This window comes from Pelobates fuscus, chromosome 6 (assembly GCF_036172605.1).
Source record: "Pelobates fuscus isolate aPelFus1 chromosome 6, aPelFus1.pri, whole genome shotgun sequence".
Taxonomy (NCBI): domain Eukaryota; kingdom Metazoa; phylum Chordata; class Amphibia; order Anura; family Pelobatidae; genus Pelobates; species Pelobates fuscus.
The window spans coordinates 117610518-117628587 of NC_086322.1; the positions used below are offsets into that span (position 1 = coordinate 117610518).

The 18070-nt window shown below is 40.0% G+C and overlaps 1 protein-coding gene across 2 annotated transcripts in view; it reads left to right on the top strand.

Annotated features, from left to right (window-relative positions):
* SH3RF1 (SH3 domain containing ring finger 1) overlaps positions 1–18070 on the top strand; it is a 151857-nt gene that overhangs the window by 17298 nt on the left and 116489 nt on the right. The gene's annotated exons all lie outside the window — the stretch shown is intronic.

Genomic DNA, 18070 nt, shown 5'->3' on the forward strand with positions numbered 1-18070 from the left:
ATACTAAATACTTGAAAATTTAGATGAAAAATTTGGATTCTGCTACAGTCAGTTGTAAACAAACTATGTAGTAATTGATACATTTGGGAACTTTAAATATTGTTTCCAATATTACCTTCCGGCTTTCCAGACCAATGAACCCTCTCAGCAAACAGATTAGTTTGTTTTTCTAAAAGAAACCAGCATTGATCCATGTCACTGATTCACTTTTTAAGTATTTAGTTTATCCAGGTGAGCTGACATAGGCCTAGATTTAATAAGCCTTCCAAAAAAATTCCATACTGCTAGAAAAACCTTTCACCAGGTTTAGCTACAAAAATTCCCATACACTTTAACAGCGGCTTCTGTAGCTGAATGGTTTGGAACGTTTTACTAACATTACTGATTCATTTGGAAAGCTTATTAAGTCGAGGCCACAGTGTGCTATATACCTGGTTTCCTGGTATGATTGTTTAGACCACTCCCTATATACATTTTTCTTCTTTCTGCTTGTAAAATAAAATTTTACAACCTACATCTGCATTAAAAGCTCTAGTAAACCTGCAGCCAAATGCATGTGACTATTGACAATAAGACATGGGCGCTCCTGGATTGGAACTGACTTTTGTTTGAACAAAGAGCCATTCTCCTTGTTAGTTTTTCAGTGTTGTTTAAATAAGTTCACATGAGGTGGATTGGGCCAAGGTACATTATCTTCCTGCTCTGAGTTAAGTGATAGTAAGCTTTCTGGCTCTGAATAATCAGCATGCTTAGGCATTCTTAAAGAACCCTCCCTATTTGCTGACAAATAAGATGCCTACTTCCTGAAAACAACGTTATCTCCCTCTACCACTGCACAACAACATATGCAATAATCACAACATGAGATCCCTTTTACAGGCACACTTTAAGAACAGGAAATTATCTGACAGCTTGATTGGCTCGTGTAATCACCACGTTTGAATTCTGTATTTCTTCATCATTGCAGAGATAGTTTATTCCGACAATAATGTGAAATGTTATAAATAATGTTCTCCTTACATTTCCTTTTTTAAAAGGGACTCTATAGTCACCATATAAAAGCAAGAAAGACAGGTCCCCCAGCCTTCCTTCTTGCTTTTATATGAACTTTCATTAATTAAAAAAAAAAATTCGGTGTTTTTATATTAAAAACTTACCTCCGTTCCAGCGCCGAGCTCCCCGCAAGGCCGCGCCCCCTTTTTCGTCAAAATGACGAAATCGCGGGGCCCAATGGGACGGCTTCGCGCTGCACCAATCGCGTTCTTCATAGAGCGGCATTGAATGCCGCCCTATGAAGAACCTGAGCGCTTTACCGCGCATGTGCGCGGAATGCGCGTTCGCAAGCTGAGCTGTCTGACTGACAGCTCAGCTCGCTTTCTAAAATTATCAATAATAAATCCATCCAATCACAGTGCTCTGTGTCATTTTACAAGCGTGGGAAAATTCCAAAGAACTTTCCCACGCTTGTAAAATGACAAAGAGCACTCTGATTGGTTTAAACCCACCAATCAGAGTGTTCTTAGCCTAATTGCAGGGCGGGGCAAGGCTTTATAAGCCTTCCCCACCCTGCGGAGCTCAGTCTGCGCGGAGCCCTCCATGGGTGAAGATGGATTATTTTTTTTGGCGCTCGTTTTTTTTTTTTTTTTTTTTTTTTTTAATTGCGTCGGTTATTATGGATTTTTATTTGGCCTTTTTTGGGCTGAAGAAAGAAGATTTTAGAAGAAAGAAAACATCGAATGGTAAGTTTTTTTTATCTCTTTTTATTTTTTTTACAGGTTTTTAGTTAATGTTCCCCCCCTCATTATTTTTAGGGTGAGGGGGGTAGGTAGGGAGATAATTTTTTTGGGGGGGGGGGGGGAGGGTTAACTAGGGTCCCCCCCCTTTGTATTTAGGGCCCCCACCCACCGCTCAGGGGTGGGGGCCGGGGGGGACAGTAGGTCCCCCCTTATTGATAATTTTAGGGCCCCCACCCGCCGCACAGGGGTGGGGGCCGGGGGGGACAGTAGGTCCCCCCCCCCTTATTGATCATTTTAGGGCCCCCACCCACCGCTCAGGGGTGGGGGCCGGGGGGGACAATAGGTCCCCCCCTTATTGATCATTTTAGGGCCCCCACCCACCGCTCAGGGGTGGGGGCCGGGAGGGGACAATAGGTCCCCCCCTTATTGATAATTTTAGGGCCCCCACCCGCCGCACAGGGGTGTGGGCCGGGGGGGGGGACAGTAGGTCCCCCCCTTATTGATAATTTTAGGGCCCCCACCCGCCGCACAGGGGTGGGGGCCGGGGGGGGACAGTAGGTCCCCCCCTTATTGATAATTTTAGGGCCCCCACCCGCCGCACAGGGGTGGGGGCCGGGGGGGGGACAGTAGGTCCCCCCCCTTATCGATAATTTTAGGGCCCCCACCCGCCGCACAGGGGTGGGGGCCGGGGGGGGGACAATAGGTCCCCCCCTTATTGATAATTTTAGGGCCCCCACCCGCCGCACAGGGGTGGGGGCCGGGGGGGGGGACAGTAGGTCCCCCCCCTTATTGATAATTTTAGGGCCCCCACCCGCCGCACAGCGGTGGGGGCCGGGGGGGGGAAGGAGAGTAGGTCTCCCCCCCCCCCCCCTTCAACCACTATTGTGGACAGTAAGCGTCCCTGTGGGTTCCGGCTTCAGCTGTCAGCTGAAGCTGTCAGCTGAAGCCACGCCCACAGCAGTGCTGACAGGCTATCAGCACACAAAGCGCGTTCACAGTGCTTTGTGTGCTGATAGCCCGTCTGATGCATTCACCCAGAATGCATCGGACGAGAGGCCTTTTTAGGGCCTCTGAACTCGGAAGTCCCTCTGGGGGCCGTCTGATTGACTGCAACAAGTGTTCCAAGCTTCCAATGTAAACACTGCATTTTCTCAGAAAATACAGTGCTTACAAGAAAAAGGCTCCGGGTAGCTGTAGCACTCACCTGAACAACCTCATTAAGCTGAAGTTGTTCAGGTGACTATAGTGTCCCTTTAATGTTTGCTGCATTTAAACACTTTCTGATAAGCATTAAATATATAAATGGTTAATATTCTAGTAAAACATTAAAGGGACTCTCTAAGCTTCATAATCACGGCAGTTTGTTATAGGGGACTTCAGGTGCTGTCCTCCCTGTTTTTGGTAGCGGTTTGGCACCTCTAGTGTTTCTAAGATGACTTCCACATCATCAATCCAAAGCCATGTAACCTTGGATAACAATGATAGGCTAGGGGACGGACCAGGGTTAGATACCATTCGATAGATTAGGCAGAAGTGAAACGTTTACATTATCTGAGTGACTGCAAAGGGTCTTGAAAGGAGTCTGACAAAAAAATGTATAATCTCGATTTTGGTGTTTTATACTGCTCTTTCTATGAGTGCTCTTTGTAATTATTCATGGTGCTCCATTTTCACATACAAATCCTTAAGCCAAACCAACATAATATATTTATAGTGATTATGGTATTTAGAGTGCCATTTCTATGAATACAAACTCAAATTATTCAAGTGGCTCAGTTTTATATGCTCATTTCTAGTTAAAATGTTTAAAGTCTTTTTGACATATTCAGGACCATCTACATTACACTGGCGAACCTCATCACGCTGGTACTAAGGAGCTATCTTATCTGTTACACCTGTCAAACAAGGTGTTCGCTACTTAAAGAAGCAATTTTAAATTTGATTGTTTAAAACATCTGACGAAAGGACCTAAGTGGTCCTGACATCTTGCACTTTAATCCCAGTTAGCCAATAGATGTGTCAGTTTTAATCTTTGGTTTTCTTACGTTTCTGAAGCTTGCACAATACGACTTAGATACGTGTTGTTTCTATTCACTAGATATAAGAAATTATATAAACCTTGTCAATTTTTCTGTTTAAAAATATATTTTTTCTGTGCCTTGCCAAGAGTTGCTAGATTTTACAATATTCTGAGTATGCAGATTTAGGCATGTTCATTATTGGCCTCTCTCTGTTGATTCATTCTACAGTCATCTTGCTGATGTGCACGAAAGGTGAAGCCTGACAGATTAGCAGTCTGAAATGTGGGCATGTCTCAACCAGATGATGAACGTCAAGTGACCCAGTGCAGGCAATGAAAACATGGGGCAGTAATGGGCCTCATAACGTCCCCAGGCGTTTCTCATTAGTGGTGTGTGGGTGTGATGAATATCTCTCGTCAATCCAGATGAAATATTTAGGATGACATTGGGAGGTGGTGAAGTTAAAAATAGTCCACCTTTTAAATGTAACCTTACACTGGAGGATATTATCATCATACTTTAATGATCCTATGGACAAAACTGTATAAAATCTGTGCTAGCATGCCTGCGCTCATGCCACATTTTCCAAAAATCACCCATTTTTATGTTGCCTCATTGGTAACATTTCCGTGAGAAACAGCATTAGGTATAATTCCGTGAAAAAGCAAGTTGTGCATAATACCAAGTAGCAGAGCCATGTTTGGTAAAACGGTACTGTAGAACCTAATTTATATAGCGCCAACATAATCTGCTGCGCTGTACAATAGATAATCCAAGACATATTTAATTCTAGCAAAACACATTTGATATATGAGAACAGTACCCCACAGGGGCACTTTAATATAGCACATTGTACTTCCATTCTATCCCCTGTTATAAAGGTGTAAAATCTATTGGACTGCAGGTACTTTTTATCAAGTGGTAATTGGTCTTTGTTGCATTTTATATAACTCACAATCATTTTGTCACTGGCATTTTGTTTTGTAGCAACTATACATCATATGGTGCTTTTTAATTAACTAATAGAACTTGCAAAGCCAGTAAAAAAAATATACAACTTATGTTGATAAACATTTTAATAGTGTTTTTTTCACATTCATTTTTAAAATGTTGTTTACCTAACATAGATTGTATGTTTAATATATCACTATTCACGATCGTCACCCATAATACACCTTTCTTTCTCTCTCTCTCTGTAATATAACCATGTTTTAAGCAATCTGTTTTACCCTCACTTTTTGTATGAAGGTATGAATAAATATCTGATATTTGTTTAAAGTGCTGATTTCAGATGACGCACCTTTATAATATTTCTAATTGTATAATTGTATGTCTCTGTAAATGTTAATTATATAAATTTCTAATAAAGATTAAATAAGGAAAATATATATATATATATATTACTATTTTAATATAATTGTGTTTTCATTAGTGCAATCAACAAACAATACGATGTTATATATTCAATTTATACTTTGCTTTTCTTGTCATTTTTATACTACTAGTGTCCTAATGCAATATTTATCTACTTACCCAGCATGCCTTGTAAACCCCGTAAAACCCAACCCCTTTAATTGGTTGAGAACTCCTTTGTTTCTCTATTCTATATAGACTTGGCATTAGTCCTCACGAACCATAGTCTTTGCCAGCTCTCCGGGGAAGGAAAAAAGCTGTGAATATCTGTCTTTGTTATTTGGTATTTTAAATAAAGCATTGGAATTTCTTTGTCATCAAAAGTAAATAATTCTTTGTAGAACAGCTCAGAGTAAAACTTTAATTTGCTTTTGCAGATTAAAATTTTAGTTTATTTTCCTTTTGCCTCAAAATAGACCTGCTATTTTAATTTAAACCTGAATAACTATTTAAAATTAATTTATCGGTACCCCTACCTATCTGTATCCGTATCCGTAAATTCCTGTGACTGCTTTTTTCTTCCTGTTATTGAAATCAGACACATTTGCCAAGGCTTGTGTTAGCACCAGGGGGTTTTCTGTATTTTTGTGCATGCAGTAGAATCAAAATATGCCTCGATAGAAGTTCATGCAAGCCGTCACTCGTATCTGAAGTAACGTTTTGTTGTACATTATGTCAATAAATGTATGCGGCATTAGCCACCAACAAATAACAGCTGACATTAGAAGGAGGTTATTTTAGCCAGAAGGGTTTCCTAAGAATTTCACAGCTCTACAAAAAGATATGCTTAAGGCCAATAGCGTGGATGTCAAGGTAATTAGAATGGTTACCAGAGATGTTGCCATGTCACTTGGAGTGGAGCTTCAGCTGTGGTATTGTTTGTTTTTACTCGTATAGTGATAAAGAACAAGGAGGTTGTCCTTTTTTGGGGTGGGGAATGATCTTTGTAGAGGTCTTCTCTCTCTCTCATTTTCCTTTTCTTTGTTCTAATTAAGCACACTTAAGATGCTTTTAATGAAGACTTTCAAGAGAAAGCAACTTAAGTTGAAAATGAGTTAAAAGTGCATGTGCTATTTCGACGTGAAACTCCCCCCAGTGCCTTCCCTCCAATAGATGTATCAGATGAGCCTTTCCTCCAATAGATGTATCAGATGAGCCTTTCCTCCAATAGATGTATCAGATGAGCAAGTAGTGTTTAACTCTTATTATTTGCCCACCAGTTGCCCTTTAATATCAAACCCATGTCTCACAATTCTATTTTCACCGTAACCCCGGGGTCCCATGTTAGGCATGACAGCTTTAGACCTTGGACTTTTTTTTTTTAAGTGCAAACTGTGAAAAGTTCCATATCAAACTGCCACATTTGCCCCAATCGCCATACTCACCAATGGAATAATATGGTGTTGAGTATATTTTGTAATCCATTCCACATGTATTGTGTGTGCTATAATTGTCAGCCCTTGGGATTGTACACAGTGGGGACATATACATAAGATTAATTCTGGCTACAATAGAGTGGCATTTAAGGGTGGAATTACCACCAATCTGTATGCATTTTATAGATGATACATAAAAATGAAAAGTACAATAATCTTGTGAATGACCCTCTTTTGCATGTTTTACAAGAGATCAAATCTGACTCTTCTGAAGCACACTTCACCTAGGAAACAAAAGATTCAGAAATAAGTTACGTCAATGCTTAACGTTAGTTTTACAAAAATCCTGCTGCTGATGCATTTAGTGCCAATAGCCCAAATCACTTCCTCTCAATGGGGTAATCCAAGTAGTGGGATACAAAAGCACACAGTGGCTCAAAAATAAAGGCTCACAGGTGCATCCCAGCTTGACACTAAGAAGAGCTAGTGTGCATTAATATTTCTTGTCTGTTTGTTTTCATGAACTGAACAACTTTGAGTATGCGTAACTGTGTTGGTTGAAAACACCCCCACCCCCACCCGCCCAGTAAGGCCTGGAATCTAGTTACATATGTAGTTAGCTTTTTCTGAGCCATTATTTTTAACACTCAGGAGTGTAATTGTGTAACATCCGTGTAATGTATATGAATGGCATAAAACACGATGTGTGACGTGAATCTGTACTTGTATAAAGGCCAATTCCCTCCTCATTGAATTGTTATTTTTATGCTTTCTGTACATGCCAAACACTAAGCCTGCTCTGTAAAGTTTTTTGTTAGTTCTATACTTAAAGAAACACTATCGTGTCAGTAAAACAGACTGTATTCCTTACCCTATGGTGTTAGAAATGCAGTTTAGCCACTTCCTCCCCTCCCCTCCCTCCCCTCCTTTACTTCCCTTAAAAATTGTTAAAACTATTCCAGCCTACATGGGTCCACCGGAACTGGCTCTTCCCCTGATCCGCTTCCTTGGCTGACATAATCAGAATTAATGATTTCAACCAATCTAATGCTTTCCCATAAGAAATGTGCAGCACTGACCCAGGATGCACCTCTAGTGGCCCTTTGAGTGACTGCCACTGGAGGTGTCCCTAAGGAGCAATGTAAACACTGCCTTTTCTCTGAAGGCAGTGTTTACATGAAAATGCCTGCAGGGACAGACTAAAGACACCAGAACACTAAGCTGTAGTTGTTCTGATGACTACTGTGACCCTTTAATTTAGTAATAACCACTTAATTCTTCACCCACATCCAAGTATTACATTAGACACTACTATTGAGTATCTGTTCAGATATTTTTTTTCTATCTCTGAACAGCAGTCTATATGCGAAATAGTTATTTGCTCAAATGTGCACAACTCACTTGTTTTTTTTTTTTGTAAATCTCTGGAGAATTGGTTGATATCCTGATGTATCCCTTCACAAGTCACTCTTATTTGTGTTCTTTAGCAGACAATATCAGATGCCAGTGTGTGATGTGTATATTATTTATGTTTAGAATACAACTTGCCTGTGTCTATAAAGCAATATTCTGTGTACTGAGTAAGTTTTTCTGCCAATGTGTATAAGACAGCTTTCCTTTTAGTATGTTATTTATGGCTTATGTCCAATGTGAGCATTTTTCCAATAGCATGTTCTCATTCCAGTCATGTTTATGACCTGATAAGTGAAAATATCACTTTAAGCATGGATACCTCATAACCTAACCACAACATCCTGTGATGATGTCATTTAATATTTAAAAGATAACAGCTGCACTAATTATTGTGGAGGGTCTGCAGTTTAATTGATAAGATACATTTAAGACAAATGGTTTATTATCAATTTATTTATCATAAATGTTGATTCTTTAATTTAATTGCCCCAGCGGAAAATAAAGGGCTCAAAAATCCTTTTTACACTTACCCCATTGTCCTTCTACCCTGGCTCTTCTGCCGACTTCTGCCGCTGAGGCGTTCTAATGCATTAGGCCTTCCCCATAGGAAAGCATTGCCGCAATGCTTTCTAATTGGGATTGTTAACATGCTGGACATCCTCATGCAAAGCGCCTTTGGGGGTTTGGCGATGATGTGGGGAGGATGTTGCCTTTGCGTTCCCCGGAAGGCCCTTGTCACTAGGTGCCGTCGTGGCGCTAGAGTCTTGTGTCTACAGTGCGTTTTGTTTATGTGGAGACCTTTCACCCTAGGGTTGGGAAAGGTCTGGATGAGAAGTGTGTGCCAGAGGCAGTTTTAACTCTTTTAATGTAAACATTGCAGTTTCTAAGAAAAAAAAAAGGGTTAAGAGAACAAGGACACTGTCCCCAGACCATTTCAATGAAATGAAGTGGTCTGTGTGCCTATAGTGTCCCTTTAAGTTGTCTCTCCTTTTCTCATGCATATCAATTGAGTGTCTGGGATTTTCAGAGAAATTTTATCACAGCAACAAAAAAAAGCTCTTTGTAATGATTTTATCTGTCAGAAGTGACAGATTTTTAAGCATTGTAACTTTTTGTTTTTTGGTACTGAGATGGAATAAATTAAAGGTTCCTTGTTGCAGTACAAAACACAAGGGCCTGGACTTGCATTAATAACAATAACATTGAGATTCTAATGTTTACAGTAAAAATATTACCCCCCAGGGATCACTTGCTATTACCCCTCCCCCATTATTCATATTACAATTTGGAAGCTTAAAGGATCACTATAACTATAGTGTCAGGAAAACAAACTAGTTTTCCTGACACTATACAACCCTTAGGTGTGTCCCCCTCCCCCCCCCCCTTACCCTCAGGGCCCCCCTCCCTTGGCGCTGAAGGGGTTAAAACCCCTTCAGTTACTTACCTTAATCCAGCACTGGTGACCTCTCCTCCCACTCCCACATCGGCTCCCTTGTGGAGCGGAATGCGCATGCGTGGCAAGAGCAGCACGCGCATTCAAACATTCTCAATGCTTTCCTATGGACGTTCTGCACGCTGAAGACAGCCACTAGAAGACAGCCACTAGGGGTTGGATTAACCCTGCAATGTAAACATAGCAGTTTCTATAGAAGTTTCTATGACTATAGTGTCCCTTTAGTTATGTTGGGTATCCACTACCAATATGTTTGAAAATATTTTGGTGAACAAATATGTGTCTTTTGCACTATTTATAGCACTTAATTTGACTGTATTTTGTACTACCACTGTTCATTGTTGCAAAGTTATCAGCATTTAGGAACGCTCTAGTGTGCTTGGAGGAACGTTTATTGTTTGCTAAAGTTGAAAAACTATTCTATAGTTTATTATATTTTAATAAATTATTTTAATACAATAAATAAAATGTAATAAAAAATATATGAGCTGCCCCTACAAGTTAGGAAGTTGCATATATCTGAGAGCAAATGTCAGACCCTTCACTGCTATCCAGTAATGTAGATGCAAAATGAGGAGTTATTTCAGTTTCTTTTAATACTTTTTTTTTTTTTATTGGACTAACAGAAATGCAGTGATGAGCTTTCGGGAGTTTTTGAGAGTTGCCATTAGAATGAGTCCTTACTAACATGCTGTAACGGACTGTTTTGCTCACCAGAGGTTAAAAAACGTTTAGGCGATATTCCCCTTTCCAGATGCACAGGCAGCTACTGTAAGCACCAATCTCCCGAACTGCAAACTACACGAATCCTGGAAACAGCTGAACAGGAAAAACCATACGAAAGGTTTACACTCCTGGCAGTCAGCATACAATCAAATTCCCGCAATAACGAGACGACACTTCGTTTTGAGGGTTAGGCAGAATCTGACTATCCTGGCACATACAGCCTCTTTTTTTCCCAATACACAACCACAGTATTTCTCTTGGTTAAAAAGTTAGATGGGGGGGCGGGGCCTGACAGCCAAGATGGCCAGACGTGTTTGCTACTAGCTCCTGGTAAACTACGCTCAAACAACTAAAAACTGTGGCAAAACCTGAGAAACTCGGCCCTAGGCAACCAAGGGAGCACTCTTACTACACTCAACTACTCCCTAAGCTTGAATTTGGGTGACCCGATGGAAGCACATGGAGCCTCAGCTTGCGGCCTACTACGGTCAACGGTCAGGGTGCTGGGGGAGACGGCCGATCTCCCGACCCCGGACTCCAGGCGGCCAAAAAAGTCTGCACAGCCCTGTCCCACCCCCCCCCCCTTGGACCGGCGGGGGATATCCCGGTCCCCTCTGAGTGTTATATTTCGTTTTACGTTGCCCTATCTTTTATTGTTGCTTTCTCAGATTAACGCATCATTCTATAACATATTCAAAAATGTGCATTGTTTAACCATTCCCTACTGTATCTATTGTTGAAATAAGCATGTGGATTGCCGTTGGGGTACCGCATGTTCCAACTATATGGACTACAAAAATAAAGAATTAAAAAAAAAAAAAAAATGAAGATGAATCAATAAACAACCTTAAAAAAAAAAAAAAAAGTTAGATGGAACTGACCGCAAGCACATTTTCCTGCCCAAAACAGTTCCATAGATTTGGGCTGTGCGGTCGGTCTATTTCAGGCTGAAAAAATGACTAAGTCCCATTCGAACGAGCGTTCGAATCTTCGAACGGTACTTAGTCTCTGCGGCTGCAAAATCATTGTGGGAGAAGGTAAGGCTCAGCGGTGTTCGCAGAACTGTGTAGCTGATTTCAGTTCCATGAATTTGGCTACACATACCGCTGACCGCATGGAATGAACCAAGATGGCCGCCACGTGTTCGTTTTTCGAATGGCGGCCACTTCGACTACTTCGGCACTTCGACGCCATTCGAAGTGCCAATTTGAAAGTACAAACCCTTTCTCTGGGAGTTAAAGGGCGAGCAGCAGCACAACAAAAATGCCCATTATGCCCAAATCTGCTATTTCAAGGGCCAAACCTCCTAGGGACCATAATCACAGGGCAATAGGCTGGCAAGCAGTCCTCTCCAGACACATGTGGCAGGGCTGGTTCCGCCACACATGCTAAAGTGCTATTTGAGAATGGCCAACCTTTTGTTTTTAACTCTATCCACTGTTAAGTGTGCAAAGATTGATGCGTTTATGTAGTTTGATTTATTCTCCATCAAAGAAGCATAAAGTTTCTTTTTAATTAAAAACAAATTAGACCTGACAAACCGTAATGAAAAGCAACCATTCACAGAGAAAATGCACAAGGGCCATTTCATTTAGTGTATTTATTGCACAGGATGCGATGCATCTTCATGGCAGATCTACTATCTGTTGGCTTAAGTAATTTGAAATGTTGTGTGTCGTGATTCTTTAGGTGAGTATAGCCATCCTTTTTTTTTTCTTCTCAATTTAATTTTACACATCAGGAGACTGCTGGGGGCAAGTTCTAAGGATTGGAATGTTCATTTCATTCATGCACGCATTTTTGTGAATTGGGCCTTTTTCTATGCTACATGTGGGGTAGCTGCTGGATATGGCAGTCTGCTTAGTAAACCAGAACAGCTATAAAATGCAATATTTATAAGAAACTATGTGCCCAGCAGCTGTAAAGCCCTTTTCCCCATTTATATTGTAATGGATTCCTTTCAATCCTGCCTTCTTACTAGCCAAAGAAATGCATTAACACTAATGTAGGCTCCCTTTTTTATTTTACCATCAATATAATAATTTATTGATCCAGTTGCATGGTAATAATACATTTTACTTTATTAAATTGCCCTTTTTTTTTTTATTAAAGGGCATTTTAATGTTTTTATTCATTGAATGCTTTTAGTAGCTGTGAATTAACAAAGAACATTTAGTATAAAATCTGGTTTTCTTTAGGTTTCTAAGACCACCATTAGTAACATAACAGGCCTCTGAATAGAAAATACATTAACTGAAATGAGCAACCAAAAATAATAATTAAAACTATGTCTTTTCATTATTACTGTACAGTGTATTGCTTTTTCCACGTTTGGATTTTTTTAAGGGCTCATGATTCTTGTGTGCTGTTTCGTAATCATATAAAACCTTTCAGCCATTAACTCACTGCATTCCAAGAAAGTGAGATCATATTGTAAATGTTCTCCAGCACTGCAGAGGTTAAGTGTCGACTCACATGCCTTTTTGATAAAGACGCAGATCTGAAAGATCCGTGGGAACATTTGTAAGGACTGTACAGCATTCAGATTTTGTTTCTAAGGAATGCGGGGGAATTGGTGTGTTAATTGCACTGAAATGATGGCTGAGATTAGTGAAACCACAAATGACCGAACAACCCTCTACTTATAAGTACGCAGCAAGTATATAACATAGGCTGTGTTGTCAGTTGTGGAACGCAGACATAAAGATGAAGAACATTCTCAATAATCTGGTTCTCTTTGATAACAAAAATGTGACTGTGAGATTAAAAAAAACAACTCTTCTTCAAAAGATACTCTCTGTGAATAGATACATTCTAGAAATCAAAAGATTAAGTTTATAGTTCGAATATACTTCACTTTTTGTCGCTGTTAAATTCCATATGTTACATTTAATTCTTCTTGTCAGATATCCCCATTTTATAAAGTGTTGCAGAATTGTTTGGCGATATATACATGCTAATAATAATATGGAAGATCGAATGACTGTCTAAGAACTTTTCTACAATCTGACTTCTGTACTTAGAAGTAGCAGAACCACAAATGTACTACTGTACTTTACAAGGGCGTCTGTAAAGTTAGCAGGGCCTATAGTATCTTTGACTTTGCCATTCGAAAAAAAAGACTTTTGCATATATTTTACTAAAGGAGAAAGTGTATGGGGGACTACATGTTGACAGTATTCCTTTTTTTTTTTTTTTTACTATTTCTAAGAGCATTGTACACTTAACGAATCATGGTAGCATTTCAATTTGATATTGCGAGGTACGGAAAATCTTTGTTGATGTAACTTTTTTTTAATGGTGTTAATGGGGTACTCAAGATACAGACTGTGGATTGAAGTAATGACTTCACACAGTCTGTCAGATATTGACAGCCCCTGGGTTAGCTCTTAAGTTAATAGTAGTGTATCTGTCTGTGATAAGTTGGGCCCGAGCTGATTAGCGCTGATTAGCGACATCCTATTTAACTTACAGCTGATCTCACACAGATCTCCCCATGCTTTGCGGGTTTGCCTTCCTATGGGATGTTTACTGCTCGGTGGCCAAAGTTTGATGTATGCCATGCGGCTCTGACAGCTGTGTCGGAGAGGATGCTTTGTGATAAGAGACTACAGGCTAAAACAAGCCAGTGTTTGAAAGTAAGAATATGTTTTGACATGGATGAAATGTTTCTGATTACAAGCACACAGTGGTAACAAACACATTTTGTTAGCTTACGTTTTAGTAGAGAATTAATTTGATTTATCATCTCCCATCATATCCATAACCAGCATTGTGCAGGTACGATATATTTCTGCTTTGTCCTCCTGTCTGTCTGTCTTCTGAACGCTGTTACCGCTCTGATTTTACATTTGTAAGTAATTGCCCACATGCTCAGACGTGTAGTGTAAAACTGTTGGAACATGTGAACCATCTCTATGTAATTTAACTTCAGTTCTCTCCTTCCACCATCTCTGCTTATTAAATGGAGCAGTCTTGCCTTGCAGAATGCGTTTTTCATTAACATCCCTGTTTAAAGAAAATCTCTGTTTGTGAAGATTCTACTGCTGGTGTTTCCGCATGTCTATGAAACTTGAACGGTTGTTTAGCCAGGTAATCTAAGATACATTCACTTAAGGCATCGATAGCTCTTTTCACAGTAGCTATGGTACATTTCCTGTGTTGCTTACCCTTAAAGGTTATTTACTAAACGGAGAATTGTTGGGAATTTAAACTAAATTTCAAATTTAAGACTAAAATAGCTGAACTGTAATTTTCTTTTTATAAGCTATGCTTCCAGTTTCGACTACTTTGGCTTCACTTTGAATTACTGACAAATCTTACTTTAGTGAATCACTTTGCCAGTGTCTAAGTGCCCCTTTCACAACACACACAGACACTCAAACCTTCACAGATTTATGATGATAAATGAGGGAGGACGATGGTGTCCAGTTTCTGTCCCTGGTGCCTAGAGGCTGAGTGAGAAGATGCAGTGCAGTGGGCAGCAGAGCCTTCCCTCCCCCTCAGCATATGGTACATTAAACAGGCAGCAGGCACCGGGATATAACATCGCATCAGAGCACTTGCTGCCTGTCTAAAGGTACATTTTGATAGAGGTTACATAAAGTATAATACTGACGGGTAGAATACAAATGACGGTATGTTTGGATATATAGTGGCTGCATTAAAAAGCAGCCGCCTGATATAAAACTGACAGCTAAGGAAAAAAGAAGTCTCTCCCCCCAGGGAACCACCACTGCCAACTTGTATGTTGATAGTAAATAGACTTTGGGCTAGGTGAAAAGGGAGAAATAACTCACATATTATTTATAGAACATCCTTTTAGAGGACCACCTGGCTCTCTGTGTTGGTAGTAATAGTGAGTAGTGGAGGCAAGGAGCGGCACTAAACAACTAACTATAGTAGTTTTGGTGCTTGGCGTGTTCATTTAAGTACACTAAGTCCAAAACATGCATTTGTCGGTCTTCTTGTACTTTCACTGACTGCTTTAGGATCCTATGGTTAAAATAGCAAAAAATTTCAACCCTGGATGATTTGCCAAGGTAAAACTGACATTACTGTGACAACACATTATTTATTACCTGCTGGTGCCGGTTGAAATTAGTGATTGTGTAAAAAGAATACACATGGCATGGGTTAGGCAAAAGACTAATTAAGTTCCACATATTTAAACAGCAAGATAAACAACCCAGGTAGTGTGAAGGACTATTTCAGAGGTGTTTCAAGAATTGGCTCAGCTGGATTTCATTTTTATTGCTGCACAAAACCCCTCTTGTAACTCGAATTTCCCTGTTTAACCTTATCTGCCTCTTGTGGAATTTCTCTGCAGATCTGTTATCAGAGGGGCAGTAAAACAATGTAAATATTCAATGTACTCAAACACTTACAGCAATTGTGATTTTAAGGCTAGGGCCGGGGCGGTATTGGGAGTGGGAACAAAATGCTAATGTGTATGCCCATTAGAGTAAATGCGGCTTGTGTATTTATGGCTTTTTTTAAATGGTTTCTTTTCAATATATATATATTGCAGCTGCTCTTTGGTTCCGCTAATGTTTGTCCAATTCATTGAAGAAGCATTGGGGACATCTGCCTCACAGTGTTCCTCCAGTCCTGTGCTTCTATTCAGGAAGCATTGGACGTGTCCCCCATCACCATGTTTTATGTGATGATGCAGAACGTGAAGACCTTCAAATATTGATAGTCTTAAATGAGCAGGTGACAGTCACTAGAGGTGTGCTTTAGGCTTAAAGGACCACTCTAGTGCCAGGAAAGCATACTCGTTTTCCTGGCACTAGAGTGCCCTGAGGGTGCCCCCACCCTCAGGGACCCCCTCCCGCCCGGCTCTGGAAAGGGGTAAAAACTTACCTTTTTCCAGCGCTGGGCGGGGAGCTCTCCTCCTCCTCTCTGCCTCCGTTCCTCCCCGTCGGCTGAATGCGCACGCGCGGCAAGAGCTGCGCGCGCATTCAGCCGGTCACATAGGAAAGCATTCATAATGCTTTCCTATGGACGCTTGCGTGCTCTCACTGTGATTTTCACAGTGAGAATCACGCAAGCGCCTCTAGCGGCTGTCAATGAGACAGCCACTAGAGGAAATAGGGGAAGGCTTAACTAATTAATAAACATAGCAGTTTCTCTGAAACTGCTATGTTTATAAAACAATTAGTTAACCCTAGCTGGACCTGGCACCCAGACCACTTCATTAAGCTGAAGTGGTCTGGGTGCCTAGAGTGGTCCTTTAATATTAAAATTTTCTCAGAAATGGCATTGCTTTAATAATTCCCATAGTGGTTAGTAACTAAAAAAAAAATACACAAATAAGAATAAACTAATGGAAGCCACCTAGCTGCCACGAAGTATAGAAATAAAACTAAAATAGATGCTCTGCTTGGACTCAGCACACAATAAATGAACTATAGAGATGGGCTATCAACCATATAAAGGTGTTTTCGTCAAATAGAACAGCAATATCTCTAGATCGTCGAGATACAGAAAGGCCCAGTGCAAACCATGGTTTCTTTGCTAAACTATATAGAAGCAATATTAGACAGGAGACACAATAGTATGGTTCTTTATTTAAGAAGGAGGAAAAAACAGAAATGATCACCATTTTAAAATAGCTGCTCATTCAGGTAATGTGGATCTATGGTTTATAAAGAATACTGAATTTTTCAGTCAACCTTAAAGGGACATTATAGTCACCTGAACAACTTTAGCTTAATGAAGCAGTTTTGGTGTATAGAACATGCCCCTGCAGCCTCACTGCTCAATCCTCGGCCATTTAGGAGTTAAATCCCTTTGTTTATGAACCCTAGTCACACCTCCCTGCATGTGACTTGCACAGCCTTCCGTTAACACTTCCTGTAAAGAGAGCCCTATTTAGGCTTTCTTTATTGCAAGTTCTGTTTAATTAAGATTTCCTTATCCCCTGCCATGTTAATAGCTTGCTAGACCCTGCAAGAGCCTTCTGTATGTGATTAAAGTTCAATTTAGAGATTGAGATACAATTATTTAAGGTAAATTACATCTGTTTGAAAGTGAAACCAGTTTTTTTTTTTCATGCAGGCTCTGTCAATCATAGCCAGGGGAGGTGTGGCTAGGGCTGCATAAACAGAAACAAAGTGATTTAACTCCTAAATGACAGTGAATTGAGCAGTGAAATTGCAGGGGAATGATCTATACACTAAAACTGCTTTATTTAGCTAAAGTAGTTTAGGTGACTATAGTGTTCCTTTAAGTCGATAATTCATAAAATTCTCCAATATTTGACCATAGAATTTGAAAGCAATGTATCCAATCACTGAGAGATATCAAAGTGATATTCCTGATCTAATGTAGCATCTGATTTCCGGGTGACATTGTAATACTAAAAATGTCAGTTTTGTCTGAAAGGCAGCAATTTGGACTGTGTCATGCAAAGCAGAGAGTTTGAGTGGAAGTTAACATTTAATTGCTTCCAGCTGTACAATATAGATAGCTCAGAACTGGAATTTGGAGGGCTGGCTACATACGCTGCAGAAAACTGATTTATAATCAAAAAGACAGACAACTAGGAATTTAACCTGTAGAACCTTTGATTGTTAATCAGTTACTGTCTCTATATTAACTATCACTGAATATGAATTTTGGTTACTGAGTACATGTAATGTTTCATTTTCTAGGGACTTGACAAGTTTGTTTTCTTTTAATAAAGAATATTTTTTCTTGTTTGTAGTGTTCCTATTCTTGTGAAATTACAATTAGAATTATTTATACAGTGTCAACATACTCAACAGCGCTGTACAATCGGTAAACAAGACAAAGATTTAATTCTAACAAAGTATGATTGACATACTGGAACAGTAGATAAAGAGGGCCACTTTTAGAAAGGTCTAATGGAATTTTGTCATTCTAAGCAGCAGGCAGAAAAAAGTCTGATGAAATGATTTAAGCAAT